This window comes from Bombina bombina, chromosome 4 (genome assembly GCF_027579735.1).
Source record: "Bombina bombina isolate aBomBom1 chromosome 4, aBomBom1.pri, whole genome shotgun sequence".
NCBI classification, from domain to species: domain Eukaryota; kingdom Metazoa; phylum Chordata; class Amphibia; order Anura; family Bombinatoridae; genus Bombina; species Bombina bombina.
This window is the reverse complement of record NC_069502.1, coordinates 37,594,865-37,612,454: the sequence shown is the minus strand read 5'-3', so window position 1 is coordinate 37,612,454 and position 17,590 is coordinate 37,594,865. Positions and strand designations below refer to the sequence as shown.

The window sequence follows — 17,590 nt, the reverse complement described above, 5'->3', positions numbered from 1 at the left end:
TGACAACACTGACCCCACATCTCACAGTGACAGTGACACCTCATCCCCCAGTGACAACACTGACCCCACATCTCACAGTGACAGTGACACCTCATCCCCCAGTGACAACACTGACCTCACATCTCACAGTGACAGTGACACCAAATCCCCCAGTGACAACAATGACCCCTCATCTTACAGTGAAACCTCACCCCCCAGTGACAACACTGACTCCACATCTCACATTGACACCGCATCTCACAGTGACACCACATCCCCTACCCCAGTGACACCACATACCCCAGTGACAACACTGACACCACATACCCTAGTGACACCACATACCTCAGTGACAACACTGACACCACATACCCCAGTGACACCACACCCCCAGTGACACACATGCTTCATTGACACTGCATCTCAAAGTGACTCCACATCCCCTTGTGACACCACATACCCCAGTGACAACACTGACACCACATACCCCACTGACACCACATACCCCAGTGACAACACTGACACTACATATCCCAGTGACACCACATACCCCAGTGACAACATAGACACCACATACCCCAGTGACACCACATACCCCAGTGACAACACTGACACTACATATCCCAGTGACACCACATACCCCAGTGACAACACTGACACCACATACCCCGGTGACAACACTGACACTACATATCCCAGTGACACCACATACCCCAGTGACAACACTGACACCACATACCCTAGTGACACCACATACCCCAGTGAAAACACTGACACCACATACCCCAGTGAAACCAGTAACATACCCCAGTGTCACCATGTCAGGTAATGTGCGTATCTGTCATACAGCAAGTCGTATCCTGTATACCTGGAGACAGCACGGGGATCACATCCCCCAGTGACACCAAATCCACCAGTGACACTACATACCCCAGTGACAGTACTGACACTGCATATCACAGTGACACCACATACCCCTGTGACACCACATACCCCAGTGACAGTACTGACAGCTCAATATCAAAGTGACACCACATGTGACACCACATACCCCAGTGACAGCACTGACAGCTCAATATCAAAGTGACACCACATGTGACACCACATACCCCAGTGACAGCACTGACATGGCATCTCAGAGTGACACAACATACCCCAGTGACACCATATCCCCCAGTGACACCACATACCCCAGTGACAGCACTGACACTGCATTCCCCAGTGACAACACATACCCCAGTGACAGCACTGACACTGCATCTCACAGTGACACCACATCCTACAGTGATAGCACTGACACTGCATCTCACAGTGACACCACATCCTACAGTGATAGCACTGACACTGCATCTCACAGTGACACCACATCCTACAGTGATAGCACTGACACTGCATCTCACAGTGACACCACGTACCCCAGTGACAACACTGACACTGCATCTCACAGTGACACCACATCCTACAGTGACAGCACTGACACTGCATCTCACAGTGACACCACGTACCCCAGTGACAGCACTGACACTGCATTCCCCAGTGACAACACATCCTACAGGGACAACACTGACACTGCATCTCACAGTGACATCACATCCTACAGTGACAGCACTGACACTGCATCTCACAGTGACACCACATCCTACAGTGACAGCACTGACACTGCATCTCACAGTGATACCACGTACCCCAATGACAACACTGACACTGCATCTCACAGTGACACCACGTACCCCAGTGACACCAGATGCCCCAGTAACAGAACTGACACCGCATCTTACAGTGACACTGACATCACTTTCTCCCTGTGACAGCACTGACATCACTTCCCCCCTGTGACAGCACTGACAGCATTACCATGTGCATACGACACTGACATCACTTCCCCCCTGTGACAGCACTGACAGCATTACCATGTGCACATGACACTGACATCACTTCACCCCCTGTGACAGCACTGACAGCATTACCATGTGCACACAACACTGACATCACTTCCCCCCTGTGACAGCACTGACAGCATTACCATGTGCACACGACACTGACATCACTTCCCCCCCGTGACAGCACTGACAGCATTACCATGTGCACACGACACTGACATCACTTCCCCCCTGTGACAGTACTGACAGCATTACCATGTGCACATGACACTGACATCACTTCCCCCCCTGTGACAGAACTGACAGCATTACCATGTGCATATGACACTGACATCACTTCCCCCCCTGTGACAGCACTGACAGCATTACCATGTGCACATGACACTGACATCACTTCCCCCCCTGTGACAGCACTGACAGCATTACCATGTGCACACAACACTGACATCACTTCCCCCCTGTGACAGCACTGACAGCATTACCATGTGCACACGACACTGACATCACTTCCCCCCCCCCCGTGACAGCACTGACAGCATTACCATGTGCACATGACACTGACATCACTTGCCCCCCTGTGACAGCACTGACAGCATTACCATGTGCACATGACACTGACATCACTTGCCCCCCTGTGACAGCACTGACAGCATTACCATGTGCACATGACACTGACATCACTTCCCCCCCTGTGACAGCACTGACAGCATTACCATGTGCACATGACACTGACATCACTTCCCCCCCTGTGACAGCACTGACAGCATTACCATGTGCACATGACACTGACATCACTTCCCCCCCTGTGACAGCACTGACAGCATTACCATGTGCACACGACACTGACATCACTTCCCCCCCTGTGACAGCACTGACAGCATTACCATGTGCACACGACACTGACATCACTCCCCCCCCCCCTGACAGCACTGACAGCATTACCATGTGCACACGACACTGACATCACTTCCCCCCTGTGACAGCACTGACAGCATTACCATGTGCACATGACATTGACATTACTTGCCCCCCTGTGACAGCACTGACAGCATTACCATGTGCACACGACACTGACATCACTCCCCCCCCCCTGACAGCACTGACAGCATTACCATGTGCACATGACACTGACATCACTTCCCCCCTGTGACAGCACTGACAGCATTACCATGTGCACACGACACTGACATAACAAACTCACCTCAGCATGTTAGAATTGTGATAGCAATGTGTCACATAACTCCATAGCAATCTATACTATAGTGGCAAAGCTCCGCAGTGTTACAGCTCTAAGAACAGAGACACAATGGTTCACAATAAGTTGTCAATACGTATAGCGTTATGGCACAGTGAGTACTAATGTAGTATGGCACCAGCACTAATAACACACAGCAGCAGCCTTTATACACAGACAGTACAGCAGCACAACACTCATGTTTTATTGCCAAAACAAAGCAACGCAACAGCCCAGATAGTTCAGCATCACAGTATGTGCAGTATCAGTGTATGAATGGGGAACAACCTCTCACAAACGCACACTGTACTGATGGCTGCTGCATTACTGTTACAGGTAGAAAACCCTTTATCCAAACTGCTTGGGACAGGAAAAGGTTTGGATTTTGGAATATTTGAATCTGTAAATTGTGACAGATTGGAGAGGGCATGGGACTAAGTTTAAACCACAGTATCTTAGGACATTTAGACAATATTTACATCATGTCATTATACAGCTTATACATGCAGCCTAAAGATAGTTTTATATCATTTGTAATACTTTTGTACACATAGCACCATCACAAAAACAGTACTGTAATGAGAAATGCAATAGTTGTTGTTTTAAAACCAAAGACACAGGAGAAGATTGTGAGTTACATGGGGGGAAATAGTCGTTTTTAATAATTGTTTTTTAAAAAATGTTAAAAGGTTTGGATTTAAGAATGTTTGGATTTTGAAATTCCAGATTTTGGGATTTGTACCTGTAATAAACACACTCTGAAGGTGCTGCGTTGCTGTAGGTAACAGGAGGCTTTGTGCCTGAAAATAAGTTATGACATGACGTACAGTACACACTGGCTTAATATCTTTTTATGGTCCTGCAGTCCCGCAATCTGAGTGCTAATAACCATTAAACATCATTAAAAAGCAAAATAGAATACAATAAGAAGTATATGGCAACAAAATGGTTAATTTGGTAAATCAGACATCTAATAGGTGTCATTTGAATCGGCAGGCACAGAACACCGCAGAACCCCACGATGTACCCTGTATTTCGCTGGTCGTTAAGGGTTTTCTAGGGTATAATAACGCTGCATGACTGCGCTGATATGCTCTCCCTCCTTCCTGCTGGCCACCGGAAATTGCGCTATTACAAATTCAATTCCCATTGAAAGACCAGCAATTTACAGGGTATCGTTTGCTAGACTGTATATATGTGAATATCCCCAAATCAAGCTGTGTCTTGCTTCTCCCTGATTAGGGTTCAGATCACATTCCATTTGCAAGAACAGTCTTCATAGACTTTTTTTAATGGTGATTTGTGTTGTCTGTACCTGTTGCTAAGTGTATTAATGTAACATAGGTCTTCCCTGTCACTGTCAGGTGATGGTTGTGGGTTGCTATGACACCCTTATAGTAACGGCTCAAGCTTTAAAGGGAATCAAAATTAAATTTTCATGATTCATTGTACTCTCATGGAAATGAGCTAAGTTTCCAGATAGGGTAAAAATAGAGAGGTCAAATTGATAATAGTAAATTGTATGATCCGACACATGAAAGTTTAATTTTGACTCAGATCAGCTAAATTGTGCACTATTTGTTCTAAAAATGTCTTAAATCAGTTTCGCATCAGAGTCACAGAACAAATGACTGTTTTGTTAAGTTCCTTCATTTACTGAAGCAAATATAGCTGCTCTTCAAGAAGTCATTTTAAGGTGAATGCGTCCTGCACTGCAGATTTATCATTAATATTAAAGGACTTTCTTGCTGTGATGATTCTGTTTATTATCTACTGCATCGCTACAGTAAGGGCATAATATTTCCTATCACTGTACAAGAATCTATAATCCCTTTTCCAAATTAGGAAATATTTCTATACACTTTGGTGGTAACTTTGTTTTCCCTTGTACCTGTCAAAATTAAATCCAAGTAATTAATCATAGTGGGATTGTGTTCAAAAGTGAAACTCATACCCACATCATTATCATTGAGGGTTTCTATGAATCTCGAGATATCTGAAGGGTCCCCTTTCCAGATAAATAGGAGATCGTCGATGTACCTCCCATACATGACGATTTGATCCTTATATATGTTTCTATCTCCAAAGATGTGGAAGAATTCCCACCAACCTAAAAATAGGTTGGCGTACGATGGGGCAAACTTTGCCCCCATCGCCGTTCCACATCTCTGGAGACAGAAAACATCTAGAAACTGGAAAAAATTATGGGTCAGAAGGTACCTAGCTAGAAGCTTTTGTTGCATATTTATAGTTGTTACCATTAGTCATCTGTTTCTGATAACCTACACTCATCTACTCAGGGTATATATGCGCTTTTGTTGTATATTTATAGTTGTTACCATTAGCATGTCATCTGTTTCTGATAACCTACACTTGCTCATCTACTCAGGGTATATATGCGCTTTTGTTGCATATTTATAGTTGTTACCATTAGTCATCTGTTTCTGATAACCTACACTTGCTCATCTACTCAGGGTATATATGCGCTTTTGTTTCATATTTATAGTTGTTACCATTAGCATGTCATCTGTTTCTGATAACCTACACTTGCTCATCTACTCAGGGTATTTATGCGCTTTTGTTGCATATTTATAGTTGTTACCATTAGTCATCTGTTTCTGATAACCTTCACTTGCTCATCTACTCAGGGTATATATGCGCTTTTGTTGCATATTTATAGTTGTTACCATTAGCATGTCATCTGTTTCTGATAACCTACACTTGCTCATCTACTCAGGGTATATATGCGCTTTTGTTGCATATTTATAGTTGTTACCATTAGTCATCTGTTTCTGATAACCTACACTTGCTCATCTACTCAGGGTATATATGCGCTTTTGTTGCATATTTATAGTTGTTACCATTAGCATGTCATCTGTTTCTGATAACCTACACTTGCTCATCTACTCAGGGTATATATGCGCTTTTGTTGCATATTTATAGTTGTTACCATTAGTCATCTGTTTCTGATAACCTACACTTGCTCATCTACTCAGGGTATATATGCGCTTTTGTTGCATATTTATAGTTGTTACCATTAGTCATCTGTTTCTGATAACCTACACTTGCTCATCTACTCAGGGTATATATGCGCTTTTGTTGCATATTTATAGTTGTTACCATTAGCATGTCATCTGTTTCTGATAACCTACACTTGCTCATCTACTCAGGGTATATATGCGCTTTTGTTTCATATTTATAGTTGTTACCATTAGTCATCTGTTTCTGATAACCTACACTTGCTCATCTACTCAGGGTATATATGCGCTTTTGTTGCATATTTATAGTTGTTACCATTAGTCATCTGTTTCTGATAACCTTCACTTGCTCATCTACTCAGGGTATATATGCGCTTTTGTTGCATATTTATAGTTGTTACCATTAGCATGTCATCTGTTTCTGATAACCTACACTTGCTCATCTACTCAGGGTATATATGCGCTTTTGTTGCATATTTATAGTTGTTACCATTAGTCATCTGTTTCTGATAACCTACACTTGCTCATCTACTCAGGGTATATATGCGCTTTTGTTGCATATTTATAGTTGTTACCATTAGCATATCATCTGTTTCTGATAACCTACACTTGCTCATCTACTCAGGGTATATATGCGCTTTTGTTGCATATTTATAGTTGTTACCATTAGTCATCTGTTTCTGATAACCTACACTTGCTCATCTACTCAGGGTATATATGCGCTTTTGTTGCATATTTATAGTTGTTACCATTAGCATGTCATCTGTTTCTGATAACCTACACTTGCTCATCTACTCAGGGTATATATGCGCTTTTGTTGCATATTTATAGTTGTTACCATTAGTCATCTGTTTCTGATAACCTACACTTGCTCATCTACTCAGGGTATATATGCGCTTTTGTTGCATATTTATAGTTGTTACCATTAGTCATCTGTTTCTGATAACCTTCACTTGCTCATCTACTCAGGGTATATATGCGCTTTTGTTGCATATTTATAGTTGTTACCATTAGTCATCTGTTTCTGATAACCTACACTTGCTCATCTACTCAGGGTATATATGCGCTTTTGTTGCATATTTATAGTTGTTACCATTAGCATGTCATCTGTTTCTGATAACCTACACTTGCTCATCTACTCAGGGTATATATGCGCTTTTGTTGCATATTTATAGTTGTTACCATTAGCATGTCATCTGTTTCTGATAACCTACGCTCATCTACTCAGGGTATATATGCGCTTTTGTTGCATATTTATAGTTGTTACCATTAGCATGTCATCTGTTTCTGATAACCTACACTCATCTACTCAGGGTATATATGCGCTTTTGTTGCATATTTATAGTTGTTACCATTAGCATGTCATCTGTTTCTGATAACCTACGCTCATCTACTCAGGGTATATATGCGCTTTTGTTGCATATTTATAGTTGTTACCATTAGCATGTCATCTGTTTCTGATAACCTACGCTCATCTACTCAGGGTATATATGCGCTTTTGTTGCATATTTATAGTTGTTACCATTAGCATGTCATCTGTTTCTGATAACCTACACTTGCTCATCTACTCAGGGTATATATGCGCTTTTGTTGCATATTTATAGTTGTTACCATTAGCATGTCATCTGTTTCTGATAACCTACACTTGCTCATCTACTCAGGGTATATATGCGCTTTTGTTGCATATTTATAGTTGTTACCATTAGCATATCATCTGTTTCTGATAACCTACACTTGCTCATCTACTCAGGGTATATATGCGCTTTTGTTGCATATTTATAGTTGTTACCATTAGCATGTCATCTGTTTCTGATAACCTACACTTGCTCATCTACTCAGGGTATATATGCGCTTTTGTTGCATATTTATAGTTGTTACCATTAGTCATCTGTTTCTGATAACCTTCACTTGCTCATCTACTCAGGGTATATATGCGCTTTTGTTGCATATTTATAGTTGTTACCATTAGTCATCTGTTTCTGATAACCTACACTTGCTCATCTACTCAGGGTATATATGCGCTTTTGTTGCATATTTATAGTTGTTACCATTAGCATATCATCTGTTTCTGATAACCTACACTTGCTCATCTACTCAGGGTATATATGCGCTTTTGTTGCATATTTATAGTTGTTACCATTAGCATGTCATCTGTTTCTGATAACCTACGCTCATCTACTCAGGGTATATATGCGCTTTTGTTGCATATTTATAGTTGTTACCATTAGCATGTCATCTGTTTCTGATAACCTACACTCATCTACTCAGGGTATATATGCGCTTTTGTTGCATATTTATAGTTGTTACCATTAGTCATCTGTTTCTGATAACCTACACTTGCTCATCTACTCAGGGTATATATGCGCTTTTGTTGCATATTTATAGTTGTTACCATTAGTCATCTGTTTCTGATAACCTACACTTGCTCATCTACTCAGGGTATATATGCGCTTTTGTTGCATATTTATAGTTGTTACCATTAGCATGTCATCTGTTTCTGATAACCTACACTTGCTCATCTACTCAGGGTATATATGCGCTTTTGTTGCATATTTATAGTTGTTACCATTAGCATGTCATCTGTTTCTGATAACCTACACTTGCTCATCTACTCAGGGTATATATGCGCTTTTGTTGCATATTTATAGTTGTTACCATTAGCATGTCATCTGTTTCTGATAACCTACACTTGCTCATCTACTCAGGGTATATATGCGCTTTTGTTGCATATTTATAGTTGTTACCATTAGCATGTCATCTGTTTCTGATAACCTACACTCATCTACTCAGGGTATATATGCGCTTTTGTTGCATATTTATAGTTGTTACCATTAGTCATCTGTTTCTGATAACCTACACTTGCTCATCTACTCAGGGTATATATGCGCTTTTGTTGCATATTTATAGTTGTTACCATTAGTCATCTGTTTCTGATAACCTACACTTGCTCATCTACTCAGGGTATATATGCGCTTTTGTTGCATATTTATAGTTGTTACCATTAGCATGTCATCTGTTTCTGATAACCTTCGCTCATCTACTCAGGGTATATATGCGCTTTTGTTGCATATTTATAGTTGTTACCATTAGCATGTCATCTGTTTCTGATAACCTACACTTGCTCATCTACTCAGGGTATATATGCGCTTTTGTTGCATATTTATAGTTGTTACCATTAGCATGTCATCTGTTTCTGATAACCTACACTTGCTCATCTACTCAGGGTATATATGCGCTTTTATTTCATATTTATAGTTGTTACCATTAGTCATCTGTTTCTGATAACCTACACTTGCTCATCTACTCAGGGTATATATGCGCTTTTGTTGCATATTTATAGTTGTTACCATTAGTCATCTGTTTCTGATAACCTACACTTGCTCATCTACTCAGGGTATATATGCGCTTTTGTTGCATATTTATAGTTGTTACCATTAGCATGTCATCTGTTTCTGATAACCTACACTTGCTCATCTACTCAGGGTATATATGCGCTTTTGTTGCATATTTATAGTTGTTACCATTAGCATGTCATCTGTTTCTGATAACCTTCACTTACTCATCTACTCAGGGTATATATGCGCTTTTGTTGCATATTTATAGTTGTTACCATTAGCATGTCATCTGTTTCTGATAACCTACACTTGCTCATCTACTCAGGGTATATATGCGCTTTTGTTGCATATTTATAGTTGTTACCATTAGTCATCTGTTTCTGATAACCTACACTTGCTCATCTACTCAGGGTATATATGCGCTTTTGTTGCATATTTATAGTTGTTACCATTAGCATGTCATCTGTTTCTGATAACCTTCGCTCATCTACTCAGGGTATATATGCGCTTTTGTTGCATATTTATAGTTGTTACCATTAGCATGTCATCTGTTTCTGATAACCTACACTTGCTCATCTACTCAGGGTATATATGCGCTTTTGTTGCATATTTATAGTTGTTACCATTAGCATGTCATCTGTTTCTGATAACCTACACTTGCTCATCTACTCAGGGTATATATGCGCTTTTGTTGCATATTTATAGTTGTTACCATTAGTCATCTGTTTCTGATAACCTACACTTACTCATCTACTCAGGGTATATATGCGCTTTTGTTGCATATTTATAGTTGTTACCATTAGCATGTCATCTGTTTCTGATAACCTTCACTTGCTCATCTACTCAGGGTATATATGCTCTTTTGTTGTATATTTATAGTTGTTACCATTAGCATGTCATCTGTTTCTGATAACCTACACTCATCTACTCAGGGTATATATGCGCTTTTGTTGCATATTTATAGTTGTTACCATTAGCATGTCATCTGTTTCTGATAACCTACACTCATCTACTCAGGGTATATATGCGCTTTTGTTGCATATTTATAGTTGTTACCATTAGTCATCTGTTTCTGATAACCTTCACTTGCTCATCTACTCAGGGTATATATGCGCTTTTGTTGCATATTTATAGTTGATACCATTAGCATGTCATCTGTTTCTGATAACCTTCACTTGCTCATCTACTCAGGGTATATATGCTCTTTTGTTGTATATTTATAGTTGTTACCATTAGTCATCTGTTTCTGATAACCTACACTTGCTCATCTACTCAGGGTATATATGCGCTTTTGTTGCATATTTATAGTTGATACCATTAGCATGTCATCTGTTTCTGATAACCTACACTTGCTCATCTACTCAGGGTATATATGCGCTTTTGTTGCATATTTATAGTTGATACCATTAGCATGTCATCTGTTTCTGATAACCTACACTTGCTCATCTACTCAGGGTATATATGCGCTTTTGTTGCATATTTATAGTTGTTACCATTAGTCATCTGTTTCTGATAACCTACACTTGCTCATCTACTCAGGGTATATATGCGCTTTTGTTGCATATTTATAGTTGTTACCATTAGCATGTCATCTGTTTCTGATAACCTACACTTGCTCATCTACTCAGGGTATATATGCGCTTTTGTTGCATATTTATAGTTGTTACCATTAGCATGTCATCTGTTTCTGATAACCTACACTCATCTACTCAGGGTATATATGCGCTTTTGTTGCATATTTATAGTTGTTACCATTAGTCATCTGTTTCTGATAACCTACACTTACTCATCTACTCAGGGTATATATGCGCTTTTGTTGCATATTTATAGTTGTTACCATTAGCATATCATCTGTTTCTGATAACCTACACTTGCTCATCTACTCAGGGTATATATGCGCTTTTGTTGTATATTTATAGTTGTTACCATTAGTCATCTGTTTCTGATAACCTACACTTACTCATCTACTCAGGGTATATATGCGCTTTTGTTGCATATTTATAGTTGTTACCATTAGCATGTCATCTGTTTCTGATAACCTACACTTGCTCATCTACTCAGGGTATATATGCGCTTTTGTTGCATATTTATAGTTGTTACCATTAGCATGTCATCTGTTTCTGATAACCTACACTTGCTCATCTACTCAGGGTATATATGCGCTTTTGTTGCATATTTATAGTTGTTACCATTAGTCATCTGTTTCTGATAACCTACACTTGCTCATCTACTCAGGGTATATATGCTCTTTTGTTGCATATTTATAGTTGTTACCATTAGCATGTCATCTGTTTCTGATAACCTACACTTGCTCATCTACTCAGGGTATATATGCGCTTTTGTTGCATATTTATAGTTGTTACCATTAGTCATCTGTTTCTGATAACCTAAACTTGCTCATCTACTCAGGGTATATATGCGCTTTTGTTGCATATTTATAGTTGTTACCATTAGTCATCTGTTTCTGATAACCTACACTCATCTACTCAGGGTATATATGCGCTTTTGTTGCATATTTATAGTTGTTACCATTAGTCATCTGTTTCTGATAACCTTCACTTGCTCATCTACTCAGGGTATATATGCGCTTTTGTTGTATATTTATAGTTGTTACCATTAGCATGTCATCTGTTTCTGATAACCTTCACTTGCTCATCTACTCAGGGTATATATGCGCTTTTGTTGCATATTTATAGTTGTTACCATTAGTCATCTGTTTCTGATAACCTACACTTGCTCATCTACTCAGGGTATATATGCGCTTTTGTTGCATATTTATAGTTGTTACCATTAGCATATCATCTGTTTCTGATAACCTTCACTTGCTCATCTACTCAGGGTATATATGCGCTTTTGTTGCATATTTATAGTTGTTACCATTAGCATGTCATCTGTTTCTGATAACCTTCACTTGCTCATCTACTCAGGGTATATATGCGCTTTTGTTGCATATTTATAGTTGTTACCATTAGCTTGTCATCTGTTTCTGATAACCTACACTTGCTCATCTACTCAGGGTATATATGCGCTTTTGTTGCATATTTATAGTTGTTACCATTAGCATGTCATCTGTTTCTGATAACCTACACTTGCTCATCTACTCAGGGTATATATGCGCTTTTGTTGCATATTTATAGTTGTTACCATTAGTCATCTGTTTCTGATAACCTACACTTGCTCATCTACTCAGGGTATATATGCGCTTTTGTTGCATATTTATAGTTGTTACCATTAGCATGTCATCTGTTTCTGATAACCTACACTTGCTCATCTACTCAGGGTATATATGCGCTTTTGTTGCATATTTATAGTTGTTACCATTAGTCATCTGTTTCTGATAACCTACACTTGCTCATCTACTCAGGGTATATATGCGCTTTTGTTGCATATTTATAGTTGTTACCATTAGCATGTCATCTGTTTCTGATAACCTTCACTTGCTCATCTACTCAGGGTATATATGCGCTTTTGTTGCATATTTATAGTTGTTACCATTAGTCATCTGTTTCTGATAACCTACACTTGCTCATCTACTCAGGGTATATATGCACTTTTGTTGCATATTTATAGTTGTTACCATTAGCATGTCATCTGTTTCTGATAACCTACACTTGCTCATCTACTCAGGGTATATATGCGCTTTTGTTGCATATTTATAGTTGTTACCATTAGCATGTCATCTGTTTCTGATAACCTACACTTGCTCATCTACTCAGGGTATATATGCGCTTTTGTTGTATATTTATAGTTGTTACCATTAGTCATCTGTTTCTGATAACCTACACTTGCTCATCTACTCAGGGTATATATGCGCTTTTGTTGCATATTTATAGTTGTTACCATTAGCATATCATCTGTTTCTGATAACCTACACTTACTCATCTACTCAGGGTATATATGCGCTTTTGTTGTATATTTATAGTTGTTACCATTAGCATATCATCTGTTTCTGATAACCTACACTTGCTCATCTACTCAGGGTATATATGCGCTTTTGTTGCATATTTATAGTTGTTACCATTAGCATGTCATCTGTTTCTGATAACCTACACTTGCTCATCTACTCAGGGTATATATGCGCTTTTGTTGCATATTTATAGTTGTTACCATTAGTCATCTGTTTCTGATAACCTACACTTGCTCATCTACTCAGGGTATATATGCGCTTTTGTTGCATATTTATAGTTGTTACCATTAGTCATCTGTTTCTGATAACCTACACTTGCTCATCTACTCAGGGTATATATGCGCTTTTGTTGCATATTTATAGTTGTTACCATTAGTCATCTGTTTCTGATAACCTACACTTGCTCATCTACTCAGGGTATATATGCTCTTTTGTTGCATATTTATAGTTGTTACCATTAGCATGTCATCTGTTTCTGATAACCTACACTTGCTCATCTACTCAGGGTATATATGCGCTTTTGTTGCATATTTATAGTTGTTACCATTAGCATGTCATCTGTTTCTGATAACCTACACTTGCTCATCTACTCAGGGTATATATGCGCTTTTGTTGCATATTTATAGTTGTTACCATTAGTCATCTGTTTCTGATAACCTACACTTGCTCATCTACTCAGGGTATATATGCGCTTTTGTTGCATATTTATAGTTGTTACCATTAGCATGTCATCTGTTTCTGATAACCTACACTTGCTCATCTACTCAGGGTATATATGCGCTTTTGTTGCATATTTATAGTTGTTACCATTAGTCATCTGTTTCTGATAACCTACACTTGCTCATCTACTCAGGGTATATATGCGCTTTTGTTGCATATTTATAGTTGTTACCATTAGTCATCTGTTTCTGATAACCTACACTTGCTCATCTACTCAGGGTATATATGCGCTTTTGTTGCATATTTATAGTTGTTACCATTAGCATATCATCTGTTTCTGATAACCTACACTTGCTCATCTACTCAGGGTATATATGCGCTTTTGTTGTATATTTATAGTTGTTACCATTAGTCATCTGTTTCTGATAACCTACACTTACTCATCTACTCAGGGTATATATGCGCTTTTGTTGCATATTTATAGTTGTTACCATTAGCATGTCATCTGTTTCTGATAACCTACACTTGCTCATCTACTCAGGGTATATATGCGCTTTTGTTGCATATTTATAGTTGTTACCATTAGCATGTCATCTGTTTCTGATAACCTACACTTGCTCATCTACTCAGGGTATATATGCGCTTTTGTTGCATATTTATAGTTGTTACCATTAGTCATCTGTTTCTGATAACCTACACTTGCTCATCTACTCAGGGTATATATGCTCTTTTGTTGCATATTTATAGTTGTTACCATTAGCATGTCATCTGTTTCTGATAACCTACACTTGCTCATCTACTCAGGGTATATATGCGCTTTTGTTGCATATTTATAGTTGTTACCATTAGTCATCTGTTTCTGATAACCTAAACTTGCTCATCTACTCAGGGTATATATGCGCTTTTGTTGCATATTTATAGTTGTTACCATTAGTCATCTGTTTCTGATAACCTACACTCATCTACTCAGGGTATATATGCGCTTTTGTTGCATATTTATAGTTGTTACCATTAGTCATCTGTTTCTGATAACCTTCACTTGCTCATCTACTCAGGGTATATATGCGCTTTTGTTGTATATTTATAGTTGTTACCATTAGCATGTCATCTGTTTCTGATAACCTTCACTTGCTCATCTACTCAGGGTATATATGCGCTTTTGTTGCATATTTATAGTTGTTACCATTAGTCATCTGTTTCTGATAACCTACACTTGCTCATCTACTCAGGGTATATATGCGCTTTTGTTGCATATTTATAGTTGTTACCATTAGCATATCATCTGTTTCTGATAACCTTCACTTGCTCATCTACTCAGGGTATATATGCGCTTTTGTTGCATATTTATAGTTGTTACCATTAGCATGTCATCTGTTTCTGATAACCTTCACTTGCTCATCTACTCAGGGTATATATGCGCTTTTGTTGCATATTTATAGTTGTTACCATTAGCTTGTCATCTGTTTCTGATAACCTACACTTGCTCATCTACTCAGGGTATATATGCGCTTTTGTTGCATATTTATAGTTGTTACCATTAGCATGTCATCTGTTTCTGATAACCTACACTTGCTCATCTACTCAGGGTATATATGCGCTTTTGTTGCATATTTATAGTTGTTACCATTAGTCATCTGTTTCTGATAACCTACACTTGCTCATCTACTCAGGGTATATATGCGCTTTTGTTGCATATTTATAGTTGATACCATTAGCATGTCATCTGTTTCTGATAACCTACACTTGCTCATCTACTCAGGGTATATATGCGCTTTTGTTGCATATTTATAGTTGTTACCATTAGTCATCTGTTTCTGATAACCTACACTTGCTCATCTACTCAGGGTATATATGCGCTTTTGTTGCATATTTATAGTTGTTACCATTAGCATGTCATCTGTTTCTGATAACCTACACTTGCTCATCTACTCAGGGTATATATGCGCTTTTGTTGCATATTTATAGTTGTTACCATTAGTCATCTGTTTCTGATAACCTACACTTGCTCATCTACTCAGGGTATATATGCACTTTTGTTGCATATTTATAGTTGTTACCATTAGCATGTCATCTGTTTCTGATAACCTACACTTGCTCATCTACTCAGGGTATATATGCGCTTTTGTTGCATATTTATAGTTGTTACCATTAGCATGTCATCTGTTTCTGATAACCTACACTTGCTCATCTACTCAGGGTATATATGCGCTTTTGTTGTATATTTATAGTTGTTACCATTAGTCATCTGTTTCTGATAACCTACACTTGCTCATCTACTCAGGGTATATATGCGCTTTTGTTGCATATTTATAGTTGTTACCATTAGCATATCATCTGTTTCTGATAACCTACACTTACTCATCTACTCAGGGTATATATGCGCTTTTGTTGTATATTTATAGTTGTTACCATTAGCATATCATCTGTTTCTGATAACCTACACTTGCTCATCTACTCAGGGTATATATGCGCTTTTGTTGCATATTTATAGTTGTTACCATTAGCATGTCATCTGTTTCTGATAACCTACACTTGCTCATCTACTCAGGGTATATATGCGCTTTTGTTGCATATTTATAGTTGTTACCATTAGTCATCTGTTTCTGATAACCTACACTTGCTCATCTACTCAGGGTATATATGCGCTTTTGTTGCATATTTATAGTTGTTACCATTAGTCATCTGTTTCTGATAACCTACACTTGCTCATCTACTCAGGGTATATATGCGCTTTTGTTGCATATTTATAGTTGTTACCATTAGTCATCTGTTTCTGATAACCTACACTTGCTCATCTACTCAGGGTATATATGCTCTTTTGTTGCATATTTATAGTTGTTACCATTAGCATGTCATCTGTTTCTGATAACCTACACTTGCTCATCTACTCAGGGTATATATGCGCTTTTGTTGCATATTTATAGTTGTTACCATTAGCATGTCATCTGTTTCTGATAACCTACACTTGCTCATCTACTCAGGGTATATATGCGCTTTTGTTGCATATTTATAGTTGTTACCATTAGTCATCTGTTTCTGATAACCTACACTTGCTCATCTACTCAGGGTATATATGCGCTTTTGTTGCATATTTATAGTTGTTACCATTAGCATGTCATCTGTTTCTGATAACCTACACTTGCTCATCTACTCAGGGTATATATGCGCTTTTGTTGCATATTTATAGTTGTTACCATTAGTCATCTGTTTCTGATAACCTACACTTGCTCATCTACTCAGGGTATATATGCGCTTTTGTTGCATATTTATAGTTGTTACCATTAGTCATCTGTTTCTGATAACCTACACTTGCTCATCTACTCAGGGTATATATGCGCTTTTGTTGCATATTTATAGTTGTTACCATTAGCATATCATCTGTTTCTGATAACCTTCACTTGCTCATCTACTCAGGGTATATATGCGCTTTTGTTGCATATTTATAGTTGTTACCATTAGCATGTCATCTGTTTCTGATAACCTACACTTGCTCATCTACTCAGGGTATATATGCGCTTTTGTTGCATATTTATAGTTGTTACCATTAGCATGTCATCTGTTTCTGATAACCTACACTTACTCATCTACTCAGGATATGTATGCGCTTTTGTTGCATA

The 17,590-nt window shown here is 38.5% G+C and overlaps 1 protein-coding gene across 2 annotated transcripts in view; it reads left to right on the top strand.

The window, feature by feature from the left end:
- Positions 1–17,590, top strand: part of MAPRE3 (microtubule associated protein RP/EB family member 3) — a 520,309-nt gene that overhangs the window by 1,216 nt on the left and 501,503 nt on the right. The gene's annotated exons all lie outside the window — the stretch shown is intronic.